Here is a 17926-nt window from a genome sequence, read left to right as displayed (position 1 = left end):
CATGGAAAAGACAGAGAGAACAGGCGGTTAGAAACACACACAGACACACACACGAGCAGAGTGTATTGCACAATTCAGGGGCTAATGAGCCCCCACCTCAGGTGGTGACAGTCACTCTGTAGGAAGTAACTGAAAGTGTGTCAAGTGTCAAAGACCTTTTTAACACCTCGTCACCTTTGACCTGGAGGAGTGTTCATGCTGTGAAATAACATCGTTGCCTTGTATGAACACACTCACACACACTCACAGCAGGGTGGAGTATGTTTCTGATGATTGTTGTGTTTGACCTGAAGGCCGTTCTGGATCGGACTTTACGCAGCTATGAGGTACGTTTTCCAGACAGACCTCAAACTCACCATCTTGACTCTCTTCATGTTTTTGCTGCCTCAGTGAATATTTCTGTAATATCTGAACTCATAAATCAGCCGTCTTCAGTTTCACAGAACCAAAGGTCCATTTGATTGGACTTGACATCACAGTCATCTCACTTATCCAGAGAGGCTTTGAATTGAACCCCAGTCCAAACCCCCCTTCTCTGGTCACAGAGGTGTCAGTTCTACTGGCTGGGCTGCATGTGCTGAAGATATCAGGGAGGGGTTAGAAGGAAAAGTCCCGGTTGGTTGTGCCATTGTGCCGAAGAAGGGAACACGTCTTGAGCTGGTGAAAGGGTGAGACTTTCCTTCCAGAGCAGCCAGACCACCTAGAACTGGGAGTCCGGTGACAAGAGCTTTGATTATTATGCCTGCGCTGCCTGCCAGGGCTAAATTTAAGTGTTCCCATAAAGTCCAGAAGAAATAAGACTTGGGAATGGCCTGGCCTGTGTGTGTGTGTGTGTGTGAGAGAGGGGAGAACTCTGACTGTGTGTGTGTGTGTGTGTTCAGGGTCTTTGCTGGTCAGTGTTGTTTCTTAGTCCGAGGGATAATAATAGGATGTGCTACAACTAACTGAGACTAAAGCTGGACTTCCCACGTCTCCCACACGCTGGTGGCACTTGTGTTATTCTCTAAACACCCGTCGGACCCTCCCCTCTCCCTCCCACCCCCCCTTATGCAACGCAGCCCATCTCTTGCCCCCCTTCAGCTCCTCGCCTGAGCATAAAGAAAACTGTAAGAAAGAGCACGACACTTTGGGCAACCCCTCATCTCCCAAGGAATTGTGGAGTCCTTGTTTATCTTAGACTAAAAATAACTTTGGGAAGAAGCCGATCAATACTTTCCCTGCAACAAGAGAAAGAAGGGAGGGAGAAAGAGGCAGGAGAAGAAGAGGAGGAGGAGGAGAAGCGAGCGGAAGGGAAGGAAAAAAGCGTGAGAAATTTGACGACATTTAGAAATGTGTGTCTGTGTGTGTGACGCTGCGCTCAGAGTCATTCCCATGGCCTCGTACAGTAGCTCTGACACAGCTACCGACCGCTCTGATGTCCGACGCTGACAGAACGGACGACACACACACACACACCCGGGACAGTTACGGCCCTGGAGAGAGCTGCCTATTCTATATAAAGGCCTTCAGAGAGCGGGAGCACGGCGAGGTCACTCCTGCTTTGCTTGGCTCCCGCCTCCCGTTTCAAAGGAGCTGCTTATGGTTTCTGTCAGAGATGCACGTCCATTTTTCAGCCCATTAACAACTATCATTACCAGCCCAACTGGAGGCTATAATTGGGCCAGCCATGGAAAGAGTTGTCAAAACACAATTAAATTCCAAACTATGGTGAGAGAGCACAGAGAGAAAGTGCTGGATGGGCCATAACATCATATTGCCGACTCTCCTTGCCCAAAAATAGGAAAGAAAAACATGAAAACCATTATTTGACATTGGAAGGTTTTGAAAGGGGATTATATAGCCGGGTGATCTGAGCTGCCTAAACGATAGGGCTACTGAAAACATAACAAATAATCACTCTCAGTGTCAGGGATGAAGAATGGGCACATTAAAAGTCTGATCCGAGGATAAAAAGATCTTGTGAGAGTCTCAACGCAGAAAAAATTTCAAATACAGTCGTGACTGCGAAGTGGCTTCAAAGACAAATTATAACAGCGCTATAAAGATATCAGTGATGAATACACTGCTTATTCTGTGTGTCAGGAGCTAGCACGAGCTGCTTGTAAAGAGCTCCATCAAGTCTTTCATGGGGGCTTCGGGTCAGGGGGGTGAAGAGCAGCCCGACACATCAGACCAGCAATAGTTTAACCTCTGATGATGAGCTGTGGCTGCAGGTCTGGAGCCTTCTGTGTTTCCCTGCAGCGGCTTTTCACGCATCAAGTGAAACGGCAGAGGAAACACAGAAACACAGACAGCTGCTCTGCTGCCGAGTCCAGAGGCCGAGTTTTCACGACGTCATCAGACACAAGACGCTAAATTAAAAACCGGGTAAAATGGAAAACACTGAAAAAGGATAAAGACGGATGGATTTACTTTATTGATCCCAAACTGTGTTTGACTCAAAGATGAGTTCTAAAGTTTTATCTGTGCAGTTTCAAACTGAAACGCTGCTGCATGTTCATGGACATGTTTCCTCGCCATAAGGTTTTTGTTTTTAACTCATTTCCTCCTCCGTCAGAGTTTTCAGTCCCTGAAACACTTTCTGAAACACAGCTGGATGGACTCCTTTTCTAAAACCATCATCTGGACAAAAAAATATTTCTTTTGAAAACATAATTTCAAACAAAAATATTGTTGTGTGTTGGACGCCTCACTTTGTTCAGTGACAGAGTCACCATGACAAACGATTTGAGGTCAGTCTGCTGACGAAACTTCAGTGTGTGGTTAATTCACAAAGAGTCTTTATCTAAATGAAAGAAAATCCTCAACAGCAAATACATGACTGAACTTTCACCAACTGATGCTTTCAAAATAAAAGTTCCACAATAAGGATACGAATCAAGCAACTGCTGCAACAATCAGACTGACCTAATCTAAATAAATAATATGGAAACTTTAACTGCAGCCATTACATCAAATGTGCAGTTTTCTGAAAACTAATTAGAACAATTAGCTGAAACCGACTCTGCAAAACTATTTATTCTTTCACCAAGTACTTTTCTACCACTAATGTAAAACATAAATTATTTCTTCCCAGTCTGGTCTTGAAATCTGCTCCACATGCTCCGGCTTCAGGCCTCAGCCGGTGCGCAGAGTTCGGTTATGATTAGTGCGTGCACATGTCGGCTGCACATAGTTAGTGAAGAGTTATATTCAATGCATTCCACAATATACGTTGCGATGTGATTGCCTCAGAGTTGCTTTTCATCATAGCTGGAAGTAAAGGCACATAAATATAATGTAGTCGTGAACACTGGGACATGTCTGTGATTGTGGCTTCAGCCCTTAATCAAAACACATCATGTCTTGTGGCGGCGCTGAGCGAGCTCTGCGGGCTACTGTCAGCCGAGGAATTGGTGGATCTCCGGGTTTCTCCCGTCGTGTCCACCAACGATCCGAAGGCTCACGAAAGATGCTGGTTAGTTTAGAGAAAGCAGACGTTACCGCTGGTGTTCCTCCGTAAATACAAACGTGGCGCAAACGTGTCAACGGGCCATAAAAAGGGGCAGAGCTGAGAGAGAAAATGTCTACTATACATGAGAGAAGGCCGTGTCCACCCAACTATCCAGTGCCGGGACAGCGTCCACTAAATCACACACTTCTAACGGTGTGTGTGTCGGCTGACATAAAGCAGAGGAGGCCGGCGGTGGAGGGGAGTAGCAGGCCTCTCTACCTCTGTAATCTGGCCTGATTTATAGAGGCGAGCCCTGCTCTCCCCTTCCACCTCCACACCGACACACTGGGCCTCCTCCGCTGGAGACAGCCTGGCGTCCACAAACACACACGCACGCACTTTCACACAGAAACAGCTCTGCACACAGACACATGAACATACCCGGGCCGGATGGTCTCCGTTGCACAGTTAGTGCATGCAACCAAACCACATGGGCCTGTTGCTTAACCAAATGAACACCAGATCCAGAGACAAGAGGTATTTAAATGTCTGTGTGCTGTCAGAGCAGAACATCCACACCAGCACGCCAGCTGAAGAGGCCTCAGACACAATCTCTCAATCTGAAACTGAGTCTCCATGTCAGCAACACAACAACATGAGAAAATGTAAAAGTGGTTTTATGTGCAGAGTCAATGCACATGAAGCTTTTTGTCCAGATCAATATATTGGAGCTTTTGGCAAAACCACAACGTTCTCTGGTTTATTTTGGCCGAATTGGAACAACACAAGCGATGAAGTTCCATCATTGGTGGATCAAGTGTTCAGTGAACTCATTGGCTGTTTTGTCGTCTTTATAAAGGGCTCAGTGCAAACTTAGCACCTTTGTCGCTACATTAACTGACTTCTGAGACCTTCAAATAACACGTCTGAAAAAACCACAAAGCAGAGCAGAACAATGGAGATCCTCATTATCATTCCCTCATTCTGTGTTCCATTTCCTGTCTCCTGTCTAACGTCCAATAAAAACTCACGAATGGTCTGAAAAAAGAATCCCATTTAAGATTCCTTCTGCAGACAGGCCTCTTTATGCTAACCGCTTCATGCTAACTTCCTGTCTGGCTGATCATAAATGCAGCTGAAGTCTCGTCTCCGTTTCAAACAGGAAATAGGAAGACTTCAGGGTGAACAGCAGCACGGAGGAAAATAATTCCAATGTTGATGTTCGTCTCACACCTTCACTCTCACTTCCTGAACGTTGATGTCAGATGTAAATCATTGCGTCTGAAGGATGAATGTAACTCGGTGAGATCCTGAGCCGTGCAGAGACAGAATGTGTGCAGGGTCAGGGTCAGGGTGAGGGGCATTATGGGTAACTGTGGGACCCATATGCTGTTTTTTTTATTTGACTTCCTGTTGATAGATGAGTTTAAAGCAGAGCACAGGAACAGAACTGGATGTGTTAATGCTGCACACAGAAACAAGCCACATGAACGTCACTGAACAAACACCATTTATCTGGTTCGGAGCGCTCTGATTGGTTCTTCTAAAGTGTTTATACTGAGCTGTCAGAGCCAGAGGCCAAAAACCTTCACACACTGAAGCAATAAAGGATAAAAGCTGAGACATAATACTCACACACATCAGGCTCACAGACTACAACACCTTGGTGTGTGTGTGTGTGTGTGTACGATGAATCACACTGTATGGACAGGTGTTTACAGTGAGCCGGGTTATCTGTCTCCATTACACCACCACGTTTCAGCCTCCCAGGGCCATTATCTACTCAGACGTGCCTAAACACAAACATCCACAGACACGGAGTCCCACACGTTAAAGACGAGACCCCTCAGACGGGCCAAGGCCCGAGCACTTCATGGGCCTTCCTGGACCTGGGGGGGCTTTGACGCAGCCCAAACAGAGAAGGCCCATTAAAAGCTCGCCCACTGCTTCCCTGTGATCTGCATTAACATCAACACACGTGCAGCGACGTTCCTCATGAGCTTGAGTCATGTAGTTGTGACTAACATTGACTGTTGTTGTGGCTGAAGCTTTGAAGAGCAGAGCGAAGGTCAGAGGAACATCCCTCTGAGTCAGATGCTGTGATGAAGTGCACTGAACTCGCTGCTTATCAGTTTCTGCAAACAACGTTCGACTGAAACTCTCTGAGCCAAATTGTCTGCTGCCCGAAAACACGCGTTTACACATTAGTCATGTCACCTGTTGGATCACACGTGGAAGCTGAGGAACCATTCTGTCTCCCTTCTACTTTCAGCTGTTAACCATTTGTATGAAAAGTGACGGCGCTCCAGCTGCTCCGCTCATCTTCAAGCCCCAGACCAACGTTTGGGCCAAAACTAAAGGAATGCATGAGGATATTATGTTTAGTGAGGTCACTGTAAACGTGACCTTTGACCACTAAACTCTAATCAGGCTGTCTTTGTGTCCAGATGAAGGGATGAATGTTCAGGTGAATGGTTGGATGGACGATCTAGCTGTCACCAATATGGAGGCGGAGATTTTGATCCAATCCCCCACACCTCCTCCAGCCGTCCCAGTCCCTTCAGCATCATCATCAATGAGGACAACCATCTTCCTGCTTTCAATCAAAGGCCTCACTGAGCGACCCCGAGGCCTCACTAAGTGTTTCAAAGGGAAGATGAATTCACATGGACATAAAGTGAGTCGGAGCGAACAAAGGAACCACTTTCACAAACATACATGTGACCGTCCGGACACGCGAGTGCACAATTACATCTTGGTTTTTTTGCACTTAGGGTGTTTCAAATGGAATTTAAGACAAAGAAGAGCTTTACTCTCTGAAACTAAAAAAAGGGAAAGAAATGGAAAGTCTGCTGTTAAGAACATGCAGTTTTTTAAACGGTAAAAAGGCATATTAAGTTAGCGTAAACGGAGCTAATGTGCTCTTCTGTTGTGTCATATCGTTTATTCAGGATGGATGTTGGTGATGAAGGACTTCGGCCTCTTCTTGTCTTTGGTGCTTCACATTTTCCACATCTCGCAGAAGGAGCTCTGTCATGTCAGACCGCAGCCTGCTCTGACCAACAAGAATGAAAACATGGATAAGCTCTCACCTATAATATCATCTGGGGGCCGATTCTATCCAGAATTATTACTGCGGTGCTTGACTGTCTGAACGCCGGTCTGTGTGGTAACGATGTGTAAACATTGTGGTAACCCCCCAGGACAGGTACTGTCTGATCCGGTGTATGAGGTGGTACCGCCAGTCTCCTGCTGCCTTTTAATTACAAGTGAAGGTGGGAGGAGCCTTTTTAATGAAAACAGGGCACATCATAAAAACAGATTTGAGAAGGTTCATTCACAGTTCAGGCTCAAGGACACACTGATGAGACGGACCAAATGCAAAGAGCAGATAAGACTGGCTCACCTGAAAGAGCACAGCAGAATGTGAGAAGTCCAGATTTCACTTTCTGGAGGAAGCGAACAGAAGTGAAAGAGACAAGAAACAAAACGATGGTGATGAGTGTGATCGGGATGAAGATCATGTTCCTCAGACTTTGAACAGAAATGATGAACGAATGATGCTCTTTTTTGTTTGTGAGTTTGTGAATAGTGAAGACTTTTCTTGTCATATACAGACACATGCTGATAATTTGGGATGGAGGCCTTTCACATTTCTCAAGAAGATGAAGATGGAAGGAGGCAAGGTGGGCGGGAGTGACAGCTAGAGTTCAGCCACCAACTAATTTTAACCTCCATCGATCCTTCTCTGGTGGAGGGAGGCACAGAACGGGACTTAGATCGGTGGGAAGTTGCCCAGAAGCTCCTGACCTGGAGCAGGATGGGGGCCACAGTGTGTGTGTCCAGAGGGGGTCGGCAGTATCCTGGCAGGACACGAGGGACTCGGTTCCCAGCAGCGCTCGCTGTTCTTCTTCAGCGCTGCCTTCCTCCCTGGGATTCCCACTTTTTCCCAAGGCTATGCCCAGCTAGCTCTGACTCTCCCTCCCTGCCAAATGACCCTGAGTTCGGCCACTTGCTTCCCTTATCTGTCCTTTCCCAGGGCTGTGGTACTCCGTCCACGTCCCTGTCTCTGCTCCCCCGTCTCCGTCCGTCACCCTCAGTCTGAAATTAGCACACAATTCACTGCTACTTAATGTTGGGCCACAGGTCACATCTAAGAGTGTAATTAAATTCAATATTGACCTGATGGTTGAGAAGGTTGTGTCTCTAAATCCAAACAACAGACACACAACAGCTGTGTGTTTGGATTTGGACCTACTGAAGTGCGCGTTCGCTCCTGATGTAATGTACAGCCATCTTAGTCGGGGGTGGTGTTAGCTCACCAGCTGACGGATGCCAATTCTGTGATTTAAGGTGCTGTTGCCTGAGCCAACTATGCTAACTGTGCTAACGCTGCGCATCAGAATAATCTCATTCTTTTTTTATTGAGGACGACGTTAAACCTTCAAAAACAAGCAGCTGCTTTGTGTTTCATCACTAACCTTGTTGGGTTAAAACTAAAGGTCAACCTTCTCCATGTAACTCCGTCCACATTACTGCCAGCTTCACTCGTCCAGTGATTTCTGTTTTATTATTCAAACTACAAATCAAATTCAAAGGTGGAGCAGAAGAGGAGCTGCAAAGAGGTGCTGATCTGCAGCTTCACCAAAGACAATGTTGACCTCGGAAACAGCAGTCAGACTAAAGGTCCTCTTCCTGTCCTTTCTACTGGCCCTCACAGTCTTCATCAGCTGATGGAGATCCCTTAATGACGCAAGCTGGAGCTGCAGCTTGAATCGCAGTGGGGAAGTGATTCTAAACGCCATGTTAAAACCTCTGAATGCCACTTTATTCTCCGGAACATGAGGATGATGGGAAAAAGGAGCGGGGCTTTCTGACAGTGGCACAGTGCTAAGATGGTTGAGTTCCCATGCAGGCCTGTGTTTTCCCTGGGCTATTTCTGCACACATACACACAGTCTGCCCCGTCGTACCCCCTCCTCGTAATTTCTCATCCCTCCCTCCGTCCCTCCCTCTGCTCTCATCCCCCCTTTTCTTTCCCCTCTGGAGTCCGGGAGGGTTATGTGAACGGCCAGAGAGGAGGGCTGAGAAAGAGACGAGAGGAGTGTGAAAGAGGAGAGAGATGTTGTGGGGTCATCACTGAGTCATCATATTCCCTGGTAAGGCTGAGTGTGTGCGTGTGTGTGTAGTTGCTTTCTTAAAGTTGTGTGCTTGTCTGAGTGGGTGGGGAAGTTTGCGCATTCCAGTGTATTTATGTGTGCGTGTGGGCACGAGTGTGTTTTGAGACAGAATATCCGGTGAGTGTCTTACTTCCTGTCCAGCTGAGTGACACTTTCCCTACAAATGTTCCTGAAATAAAAAACATCATCACTCTGATTTCTTCTCTCACCTGGAGACACAACTAATTATTCCTTTGTGTAGCTGCACAACGATGCAACAACAAACAAAGTGTTGGCTGAGGTCGAAGGCAAACACAAGACCAACATAAAGTGATACTGATTGTTTTGAATTGATCCCCAGATCTGGTCTGAACTGTAAAGCAGCAGGAAGACAGCGCTCAACTACACATAACACTGAAGGCTCTTCCCATCACAGAGACACTTTAAAGAGGAAAAAAGATGAGAAAAAAGACAGAAACCAAAATATCTGGTAATCATGTCTCCACGTCCCGTCCAGGACCGAAACATATTTTAATCAGAGGAGAACTAGTTTCATATGAAATTCTGTGTCTTTATATTGAAACCATAAACTCAGTCAGACTTCAGCTTCCTGCAGAACACTGAAGATAATCGTTAGAGACAAGTGCTTCGACTGCTGAAACACTCTGCTCACCAGCCTCTCTCTGCCTTTCATCTCGTCTTCTTCTCCTCCTCTCCTCCTGCCCAGATATCTGTGTGGCCTGGCTTCGCCTCTCAACAGTAACTCAACCCATAAACAAACTGCTGTACATGCTGTAATCACAAACCCCAAACTGCCTGACATTAAAAGGGCCACGTTTCATCCTACGAAAAAAAAGGGGGGGGGGAATTCAGAGAGTGAGAGAGCTCTAATGTTTGAGCCCCCTCAGTTTAACAGATGCAGTGTGTAGTATCAGTTTGCTAAAGTGCGACTGGGAGGAGAGACAGATAGCGACGGAAGAGCAGCGTATCTTTGAGGAGTTCCACATTGCCCCGCGCTGATCAAAGTGCTGCGCTGCCTTTGTGGCTAATTGTGGGGATTATCTGTAAGTGCTTGGAAAAGACCAGCCTGGTTTTATGGGAGTCACACACACACGCACACACCCACACACACACTCTCCCTCTCACACACACACTCTGTACTAATGCTGATGGCCAAAAAGGAGACACTAAACTGACCCGAGCTGCAGTTTGTGTGAATTTGTGAGAGAAGACGACGGAGGAAGAGCTGACTGAGAAATGAAATACTGCTTTAAAAAAAGGAGGCATGAAAAATCTGCACACGCACACACGCACACGCACACACACACACACACAGGGGCAGACATATCCTGTCGTGTTGATCCAATTTCAAGGACAGTGGTGAGACTGGAAGGTTTGGAGTGCCAAACGACTTGTCAGTGTCAGTTGTAAAGCTGCCTCCCCTAAAGCCACTTCCCCCTGCTGACATACACACACACACACACACATGCACGCACACACTTCACATGCACCCAAACACACACATGCTCAAAACTCTGGTCAGCTGAGTGGATCCTAAGTGAGGTCAGGAGTAGTTTGGAAACACACACGGCTCACAAAGAGACTTTCTTTCTAGGGTTTATGAGTCTTCTCTATAGTTTGCCTGACCACAAACACACACACACACACACACACACACACACAAGTACACTTACAGTGAGGGCAGAGACACAAAAAACTCACATAAAGCTGATATAGCGGATATGGTTTTGTGAGGGGGAGAAGGGTGTATGGTCGGCGTCAGGTCCAAGCAATTATCCAAGTGTCCAAACCTCTTTCAGGCAGCCACAGCGGAGCCAGACAGAGCTCTCACACACACACACACACACACACACACACACACACAAAGACACCAACACAACTCTCAACTCCAACCTAGGGATTTGCCCAACATAATTCCACTTCTATTCACCATGAGAGGTTTTACAAGGCGAGGTCCAGAATCTCTGAGCCGCTGCTGAGTACAAGCGGACTACCAGATGGCCCTTGGCCTCCAGTCTGAGAGCTCAAGTGCTTGATTCTGGCCCACTGAATGGCCTTTTGGGCTCCGAGCCCCAGAGACCTTTCCAATAAGACGAGCTAAAAAAAGACAATAGCAAGCAGCTAATCTTGTCTTTGTGCAGCCTTTGTCTGTCGGCGGGAGGGGGCACTTGTAGAGGCGGTGCTCAGGTAAGACAGCGTGTCAAAGGTTAAGCTGGGAGATTCAGACTTGGACACACAAGTTAATTAAAGTTTGTGTTAGGGGGTGAGAGTGCCGGTGTGTGAGGGCCGGACCGACAAAGGAATGTCAGAAACTTCAAAGTTGGCCGACCGTTGCTGTTTCCATGAAGATCTGACGCAGACGCAGAGCAGACAGGTGAACATGAGACCTGCTCAGGTTCAGACACAGAAAATACACACAAGTGTGCAGATCCACACTGATTTTATTATTATTAAAATAACTGAGCAGGTCTGATGCAGATCCTGCTCTCAGGACTGGATCACATCTCTGTGTTCGGTCTCATATTCAGAATCAGCTGATTCTATCTGACACACTAAATACTCTGTTCTCTGTAAACATTATTTTCCTGATAAGAACTGTGTAAAGCAGAATAACCAGAGAAAAGTTTCTCTTGTGTTTGGGTCTTTCTAGAGCTGATCTGCAGTTTGTATCTTTATCTGATCAGGAGTTCTGCTCCGGATTGTTGTGTACGTTAATTTTTCCCCTATTAAGCTGCTGCTGATGCTAATGTTAGCTATGTGGCCATAAAAAACTCATAAATAACTTCTAAGAAACCAGAATCCAGAAATGTGTTGATAAGCAATGCTACTGTGCATGTATGACTATAAAACCAGATGAGTAAAAAATGTTAAAGTTTCATTAACTGGGAGCTTTCTGCAGGTCAAGAATGTTAACTGGCTAGAAATAAAACACATTATTAGACAGAAAGGGAGGATGAGAGGAGTCAGAGATTCTGCTGTTCTTCTGTTAATATTTGAATTTATCAGGTCACGTTCAGGTTCCATGTAAACAAAGATAAAAACTGCTGCTGTGCATTTTTACACTGACACTGAAAAAGAACAACGCCAGAATCAAACCTCAGGTCATGACGTCATCATCTGAGCTGCTGTTTAAGTCGGCCATTTTGGTTTTTCTTTTACGAGTAGAAATCTTATTTGGAGGAGAAGGTGGATCTGACCTGCTCTGTCCTCTCTCCTGATTGGCTGGTCCAGTCTGTCAATCATCACAGTAGCCCCGCCCCCAACCCCTCCCCTTCTTCCTAGTCTGTCTCCCTTTAAAGGAGCTTCTTTAAAAAATGAACATCATGTTGTATTTCAGACTGAGACCATAAACTCATCAGGAAAACGTTTACTGAGGAGGAGGAGGGACAATTTCCCATAGACTTCAATACAGTCTGACTTCTTTTCCGACCAGTAGAGTTGCCCCCTAGTGGTCAGCAGAGAGAATAGAGCTTCGGTACATTCTGGATGGTCCACCTGCTGCACCAACATGGTGGAGTTTAGTTAAAAAAACAAAACTAGGTTGGATGACTTTAAAAGGAACGAAGAAAAAAACCTGAACAAAAGAGTGAATGAAGAAACAGACAGCAGACGTGTAGAAGAGGAAGAGAATAACCTCGGGAGGGATATAAAAAGAGAGTAGTCTGGAGAAAGGGATGAAGAGGAAGGAAGGAGGAAGAGGAGGAGAGAAGATGAGCAGACAGTGTCCTTTATGTATCGGCGGAGCGTCTCTGAGGGCTTCTGTAATGTTTTACACAGACACACTTTCCAAGGTCGCCGTGCGGCTGCCCGTCCAGCTGTTTTCACATTCAGCTCTGCTCGGACTGCAGGCCAGATTATTACGGGGGGGGGGGGGGGGGGGGGGGGGGGCAGATTAACCACCGAAAAGACAACAGAAAAGACTGAACAAATCAGCGCCTGCCAACATTTTAATCCTGATTAGTTCGGGGGGGGGCGAAAGTACAACCTTCATCTGAAAACTGAAAAAAAGACTTCAGGGACAGAGCAGCTCGGACCGGACCAAGGAGGAGCGGTGTTAGCTTAGCAGCGGTGTTAGCTTAGCAGCGGTGTTAGCTTAGCAGCAGGCGCTAACAGAAGGCCAGACAGGAAGAGCTGCTGTTTGATCCCACAATTCAACTTTCAGTCAGACAGGAACAAAGCTGACGAGCTGACTGTCCTGTCCTGTCCTGTCCTGTCCGTCCTGTCTGTCCTGACTGTCCTGTCTGTCCTGACTGTCCTGTCCTGTCCGTCCTGTCCTGTCCTGTCCTGTCTGTCCTGACTGTCCTGTCCGTCCTGACCTGTCCTGTCTGTCCTGACTTTCCTGTCCGTCCTGACCTGTCCTGTCTGTCCTGACTGTCCTGTCCTGTCCGTCCTGACCCGTCCTGTCTGTCCTGTCCTGTCCGTCCTGACCTGTCCTGTCTGTCCTGACTGTCCTGTCCTGTCCTGTCCTGTCCGTCCTGACCCGTCCTGTCTGTCCTGACTGTCCTGTCCTGTCCTGTCCTGTCCATCCTGACCCATTCTGTCTGTCCTGTCTGTCCTGTCTTGTCCGTCCTACTGTCCTGACTGTCCTGTCCATCCTACTGTCCTGACTGTCCTGTCCTGTCCGCCCTACTGTCCTGACTGTCCTGTCTGTCCTGTCTGTCCTGTCCTGTCCATCCTGTCCGTCCTGTCTGTCCTGACTGTCCTGTCCATCCTGTCTGTCCTGACTGTCCTGTCCTGTCCTGTCCTGTCGGTCCTGACCTGTCCTGTCTGTCCTGACTGTCCTGTCCATCCTGTCTATCCTGACTGACTATCCTGTCCGTCCTGTCTGTCCTGACCCATCCTGACTGTCCTGTCCTGTCCTGTCCTGTCCTGTCCGTCCTGACCCATCCTGTCTGTCCTGTCTGTCCTGTCCTGTCCGTCCTACTGTCCTGACTGTCCTGTCTGTCCTGTCCTGTCCGTCCTACTGTCCTAACTGTCCTGTCTGTCCTGTCTGTCCTGTCCTGTCCGTCCTACTGTCCTGACTGTCCTGTCCTGTCCTGTCGGTCCTGACTGTCCTGTCCGTCCTGACCCGTCCTGTCTGTCCTGACTGACTGTCCTGTCCGTCCTGTCTGTCCTGTCCTGTCTGTCCTGACCCGTCCCGTCTGTCCTGTCCTGTCTGTCCTGACCCGTCCTGTCTGTCTTGACTGACTGTCCTGTCCGTCCTGTCTGTGTCAAAGGTCCTCATGGTTCAGTTTATCAGCCGTGTCCCCGTTCAGAATGTTTTTAACTGTCACAGATTTAAGTGTCCCATTTCAAACCTCCTTCAAACGTGTCCTTCTTTTCCCGGCTGACGAAGACTCCGCCAGGTGGATCTTTCATCACCCAACGGGCGCAGCTGGTGATAGAAAGCGAAAACTCTCCGCAGACCAGACCGTCTCATTTGGGTTCAGTTTTTAAAATGTACGGCGGCTAAAAGGGGGCCACACCTCCGTAGACCAGGTCCTCGACTGGGACTCAGGTTTCGACAAGTGTGGCTGGAAGGAAGTTAGCATCATGTGGCTGCAAAATACAGAAACGTCATCACAGTCCAGGACCAACAGGAGACTTGATTCAGATTCAGGACAAACTCCATAAAAAGCGACTTTTATGGAATCAGTTGTGTTACGTTGTTGTTGTTGTCGACGTCTCTAAGATATTGACTGTCAATCTGACTGAAACAAGCAGCGGAGCTCCGCCCCCGTGCCCCTCCCGCCTGTTGAACACCTACAGATCTGCTGTGAGAATGTCATGTACATGTGGCATAGATAACACAGGAATGACCCCACTGTGACCCCCCCACAACCATCTGCTTTGGCTGGGCTACACCAGCCGCTCAGCTCGCTTGCCTCCACAGTTACTGCCCCATTCCACATGCCAGAAATAAGACAGATGCCCCTGATACCCCGACTCCGGCCCTGCAGCCCCCCCCACACAACCTTTCAGCGCCTCTCCAACGTCCAGACCAGAAGCTGGTTCAGCTAGCCTCAGTCTGTGACGAGACACAAAGTTCACCGCGCACACACACATCACCTGCATGTGTGTGTGTGTGTGTCACGTAAGGATGTGCACATACACACCAAAGCTTTCTGGAGCAGTGGGTGAAAACCGCAGCTACATTCGTGAAAGCACATGTCACACACACGCAGCAGAATAAAAGACCTTCAAACAGATAGAGACACTCAGAGCGTGCACACACACACACACACACACACACAGGAGGCCGTGGTCCATCTTCTGACCGTTGGGTGACCTGACAGTCCAGCAGCTGCGGGCTGTTTGATGTTTCACTCTGAGGATCACATTTCATTTGCAGACGCTTCAGCCAATGGGAGAAGAGCAGAGAGACAGAAGGAGGCCTCTCTTCTCCTCACACTTCGCCACACTGCCACCGAACGACGACGACGACCAAAACAACAACCTCCAAACATCTGCACATTAACCCCGCACGCACAGACGTAAACCAGTGACACAGAGGCTCAGAACATCACAATAAGAGTCGATGGACAATGGCCTGTTACAGGGAGGAGTGTGTGTCTGTGTGTGACTGTGGGTGTGTGCAACAGATGGAGACAGGCTGGACCTTAGACCCCCTGGCCTGATGACATGAAGTCATCACATGACAGCAAAGTTGTACACTGCCTTGAGACACACACACGCACGTGTCTTATTTCACAAACTGACACACAACAGATGAGTTCATCATTTGTGTCTTTTATCTTCGACCAGAGAACGTTTCGGTCCAAAATGTGTTCATCTGGTGGCGTGGTGGAACAGCGGAAAGAAGGGACGCTACATAACAAGGAGGTTCAGCAAAGATGGAGGATGAGAATGGACGGATAAACACACAGAAGGAGTCAGAGAGTCAGACGGATCCAGATCTGATCAGTTTATCACTGAAATCAGTTTCTATCTATATTTGATATTTATAGTTGATTCATTTGAGATTAATAAAGTTAGATTTCATCTCATGAGCAGCCAGAACCTGCTGAAGTCAGCAGTTTGGTCTTCTAAATGAAGTTATTCTCTCTGATCCTGGAAAAGAAGCTGTCGTGTTGTCGTTTGTCTTTCCTGTTGTGAGTCTATCTGTCCCCTGAGTGTGTGTCCACTCAAGAGTGAGAGGACAAGACAGAGAGAGAGAGCGCCATGGGCTAAAGGGCAGCTTTAGTCAGTTCACTCAAAATGAACACACACACACACACACACACACACGTGAAGAGGGGCTCAAATAAGCATCTTTACCAAGAATTCAAGAATAAGGAGGCTTCGGCGCCATGCATGGCTGCTCACCCTCAACAGACACACACACACACACACAGAGACTTAGTGCACTTGAGAGGCCGTCACAAACACACAAAATGCACACACCCTCTTATAAACATTCCACAGTCACATAACGAGAACTGATCCTGACCCGTTCTCTGCTGAACAGTGCGTACGGCGTGGAGCGGCACATTCCACCCTTCCTGTTAGAAAGTGGGATAATCGCTCTTTGTCTGAGAAAAAGGAGGCTGACCTGTAAGCCTCTTACAACGCCAACCAACAGGACGGATTTCTACACTGCCATGTTGTGTCACCGTGTGTTTGCACCTTTTCAAAACCTGTTCATGGCTTCCAGTATCAGAGCATCGATCAGTGGAGGGGCCCGAAGGAGAACATGGCCCCCACGGTGGAAAAGGGCCCAGTGGACCCTCATATGGACACAATTTACCAAAGCTACTCCAACTCCCTAAAACTCGCTGCAGCTCACGTCCACTGATATGAGACGTTCAGGGACATCACAATGTGTCAGCGTCCTTATAACATCACTGAGTGACAGGGATCACCTGATGTGATTTGGTTCAGGTGTCCAAACTGGCACTAATCATTCCCAGGACTGGAGTCCAGATCTGGCCCAGATCCAGAGGACCAGTTCACCACCCCGGGTCCTCTTCCCCTCGGTTTGAGCTGTGGAGGTTAAACTCTCTAACTGATTGTATCTGATCTCACAGTCTCAACCAACCTTCAGGAAATGGCCAACTGATGAAGTCGTCTCCTTGAGGAACTCTCTCTTTTCCTGCAGCGGGTTCACCTCCCACCTGTAACTTCTTTTTTAATTCAAAAGCTTTTAGAGCTTTGAAGAAAAAGTGCTGATTGATGATTGTGTGAGTTCAAGCATGTACAAGAGGCATTAAAGACAACCCCCCCCCCCCCCCACACACACACACACTATTAACCTTCTGCACACGTTGCCTTGATAGTCTGTGACCTGTTGCTTCGGCCTGGCTTACCCCTCTCAACACCCCCATAAACATGACAAGGCCTCTGGATCAAAGCTGTCTGGGCCATCAGCCCTCTAACACACACACACACACACACACACACGCACACACAGTGCCGCTTTGACTCAGGAGGTTCTGTGTCTTTAACCGTCTTCGGTCTGATTAGAGCTGCTGGTCCAGGAGCGGCTCCACATCACACAGAGCCGAAGGCCGAGCCGCGAGCCGCCACCGAGGGAGAAGCTGCAGACAAGTCTTTGTGTGAATCCGGAGCAGCTCTGCTGCTGCTCTGAGACCAACACTGAGAGGAATTGTCTGGTTTTTTTATAGCGCTCCATAATGCTGAAAGGCCCCAGTTGGAAAAACGTGACATTTCCATAATTTGGCAGAAAAGTCGGAAGATGATTTCCTTTATTGGGTCGACAGTGATAGTGACTGAACATCAGTGGAAAAAATGTGAACATTAGAGTCTAAATGTTCAAAGATCGATCAGCACTTTTTAAATATTTCAATAGTTCCCGTTTTCCAGCTGAAAAAAGTGGAAATAAGGGAGACGAAGCTTTGGCTCAGTGGGGGAGACTGTGAAAGCCATTAGCTGATGTTGCAGCTCTTCACGACAACCATCCTGGAGTTTGCGTGCAAATGCATGTGTGTGTGTGTGTTTGTTGGAGTGTGACTGACAGAGCTTTTATAGCCCCTGCTTACCAGTGAACCAGATCAGCTGTGCGACTGTGGTTTCCATAAGACTGGAGAGCCTGAACCTGGTGGACCTGACCGACATCTGACCTTCAGCTCCTGAACTCTCTGCTGCAATGAGACGAGACATTCCTGCTGACAAACAGATGAAGGCAGGAAAACACCGAATCCTCCCACAGCCTCAGAGCTTCTCTGCTTTTTGGCAGAGCAGATCAGCTCTGGACTCACACCGGTCCAAACGCATCCTTTTCATCAAGACCTGACCTGGGCCCGAAACTGGACTGAGACTGTATCTGACATCTTTACTGCTTTACTGAACAGGTCGGTCTGAGGCCGTGGACAGGT

The sequence above is a fragment of the Echeneis naucrates genome, chromosome 13, assembly GCF_900963305.1.
Source record: "Echeneis naucrates chromosome 13, fEcheNa1.1, whole genome shotgun sequence".
Taxonomy (NCBI): Eukaryota; Metazoa; Chordata; class Actinopteri; order Carangiformes; family Echeneidae; genus Echeneis; species Echeneis naucrates.
Note: the sequence above shows the minus strand (reverse complement) of the source record.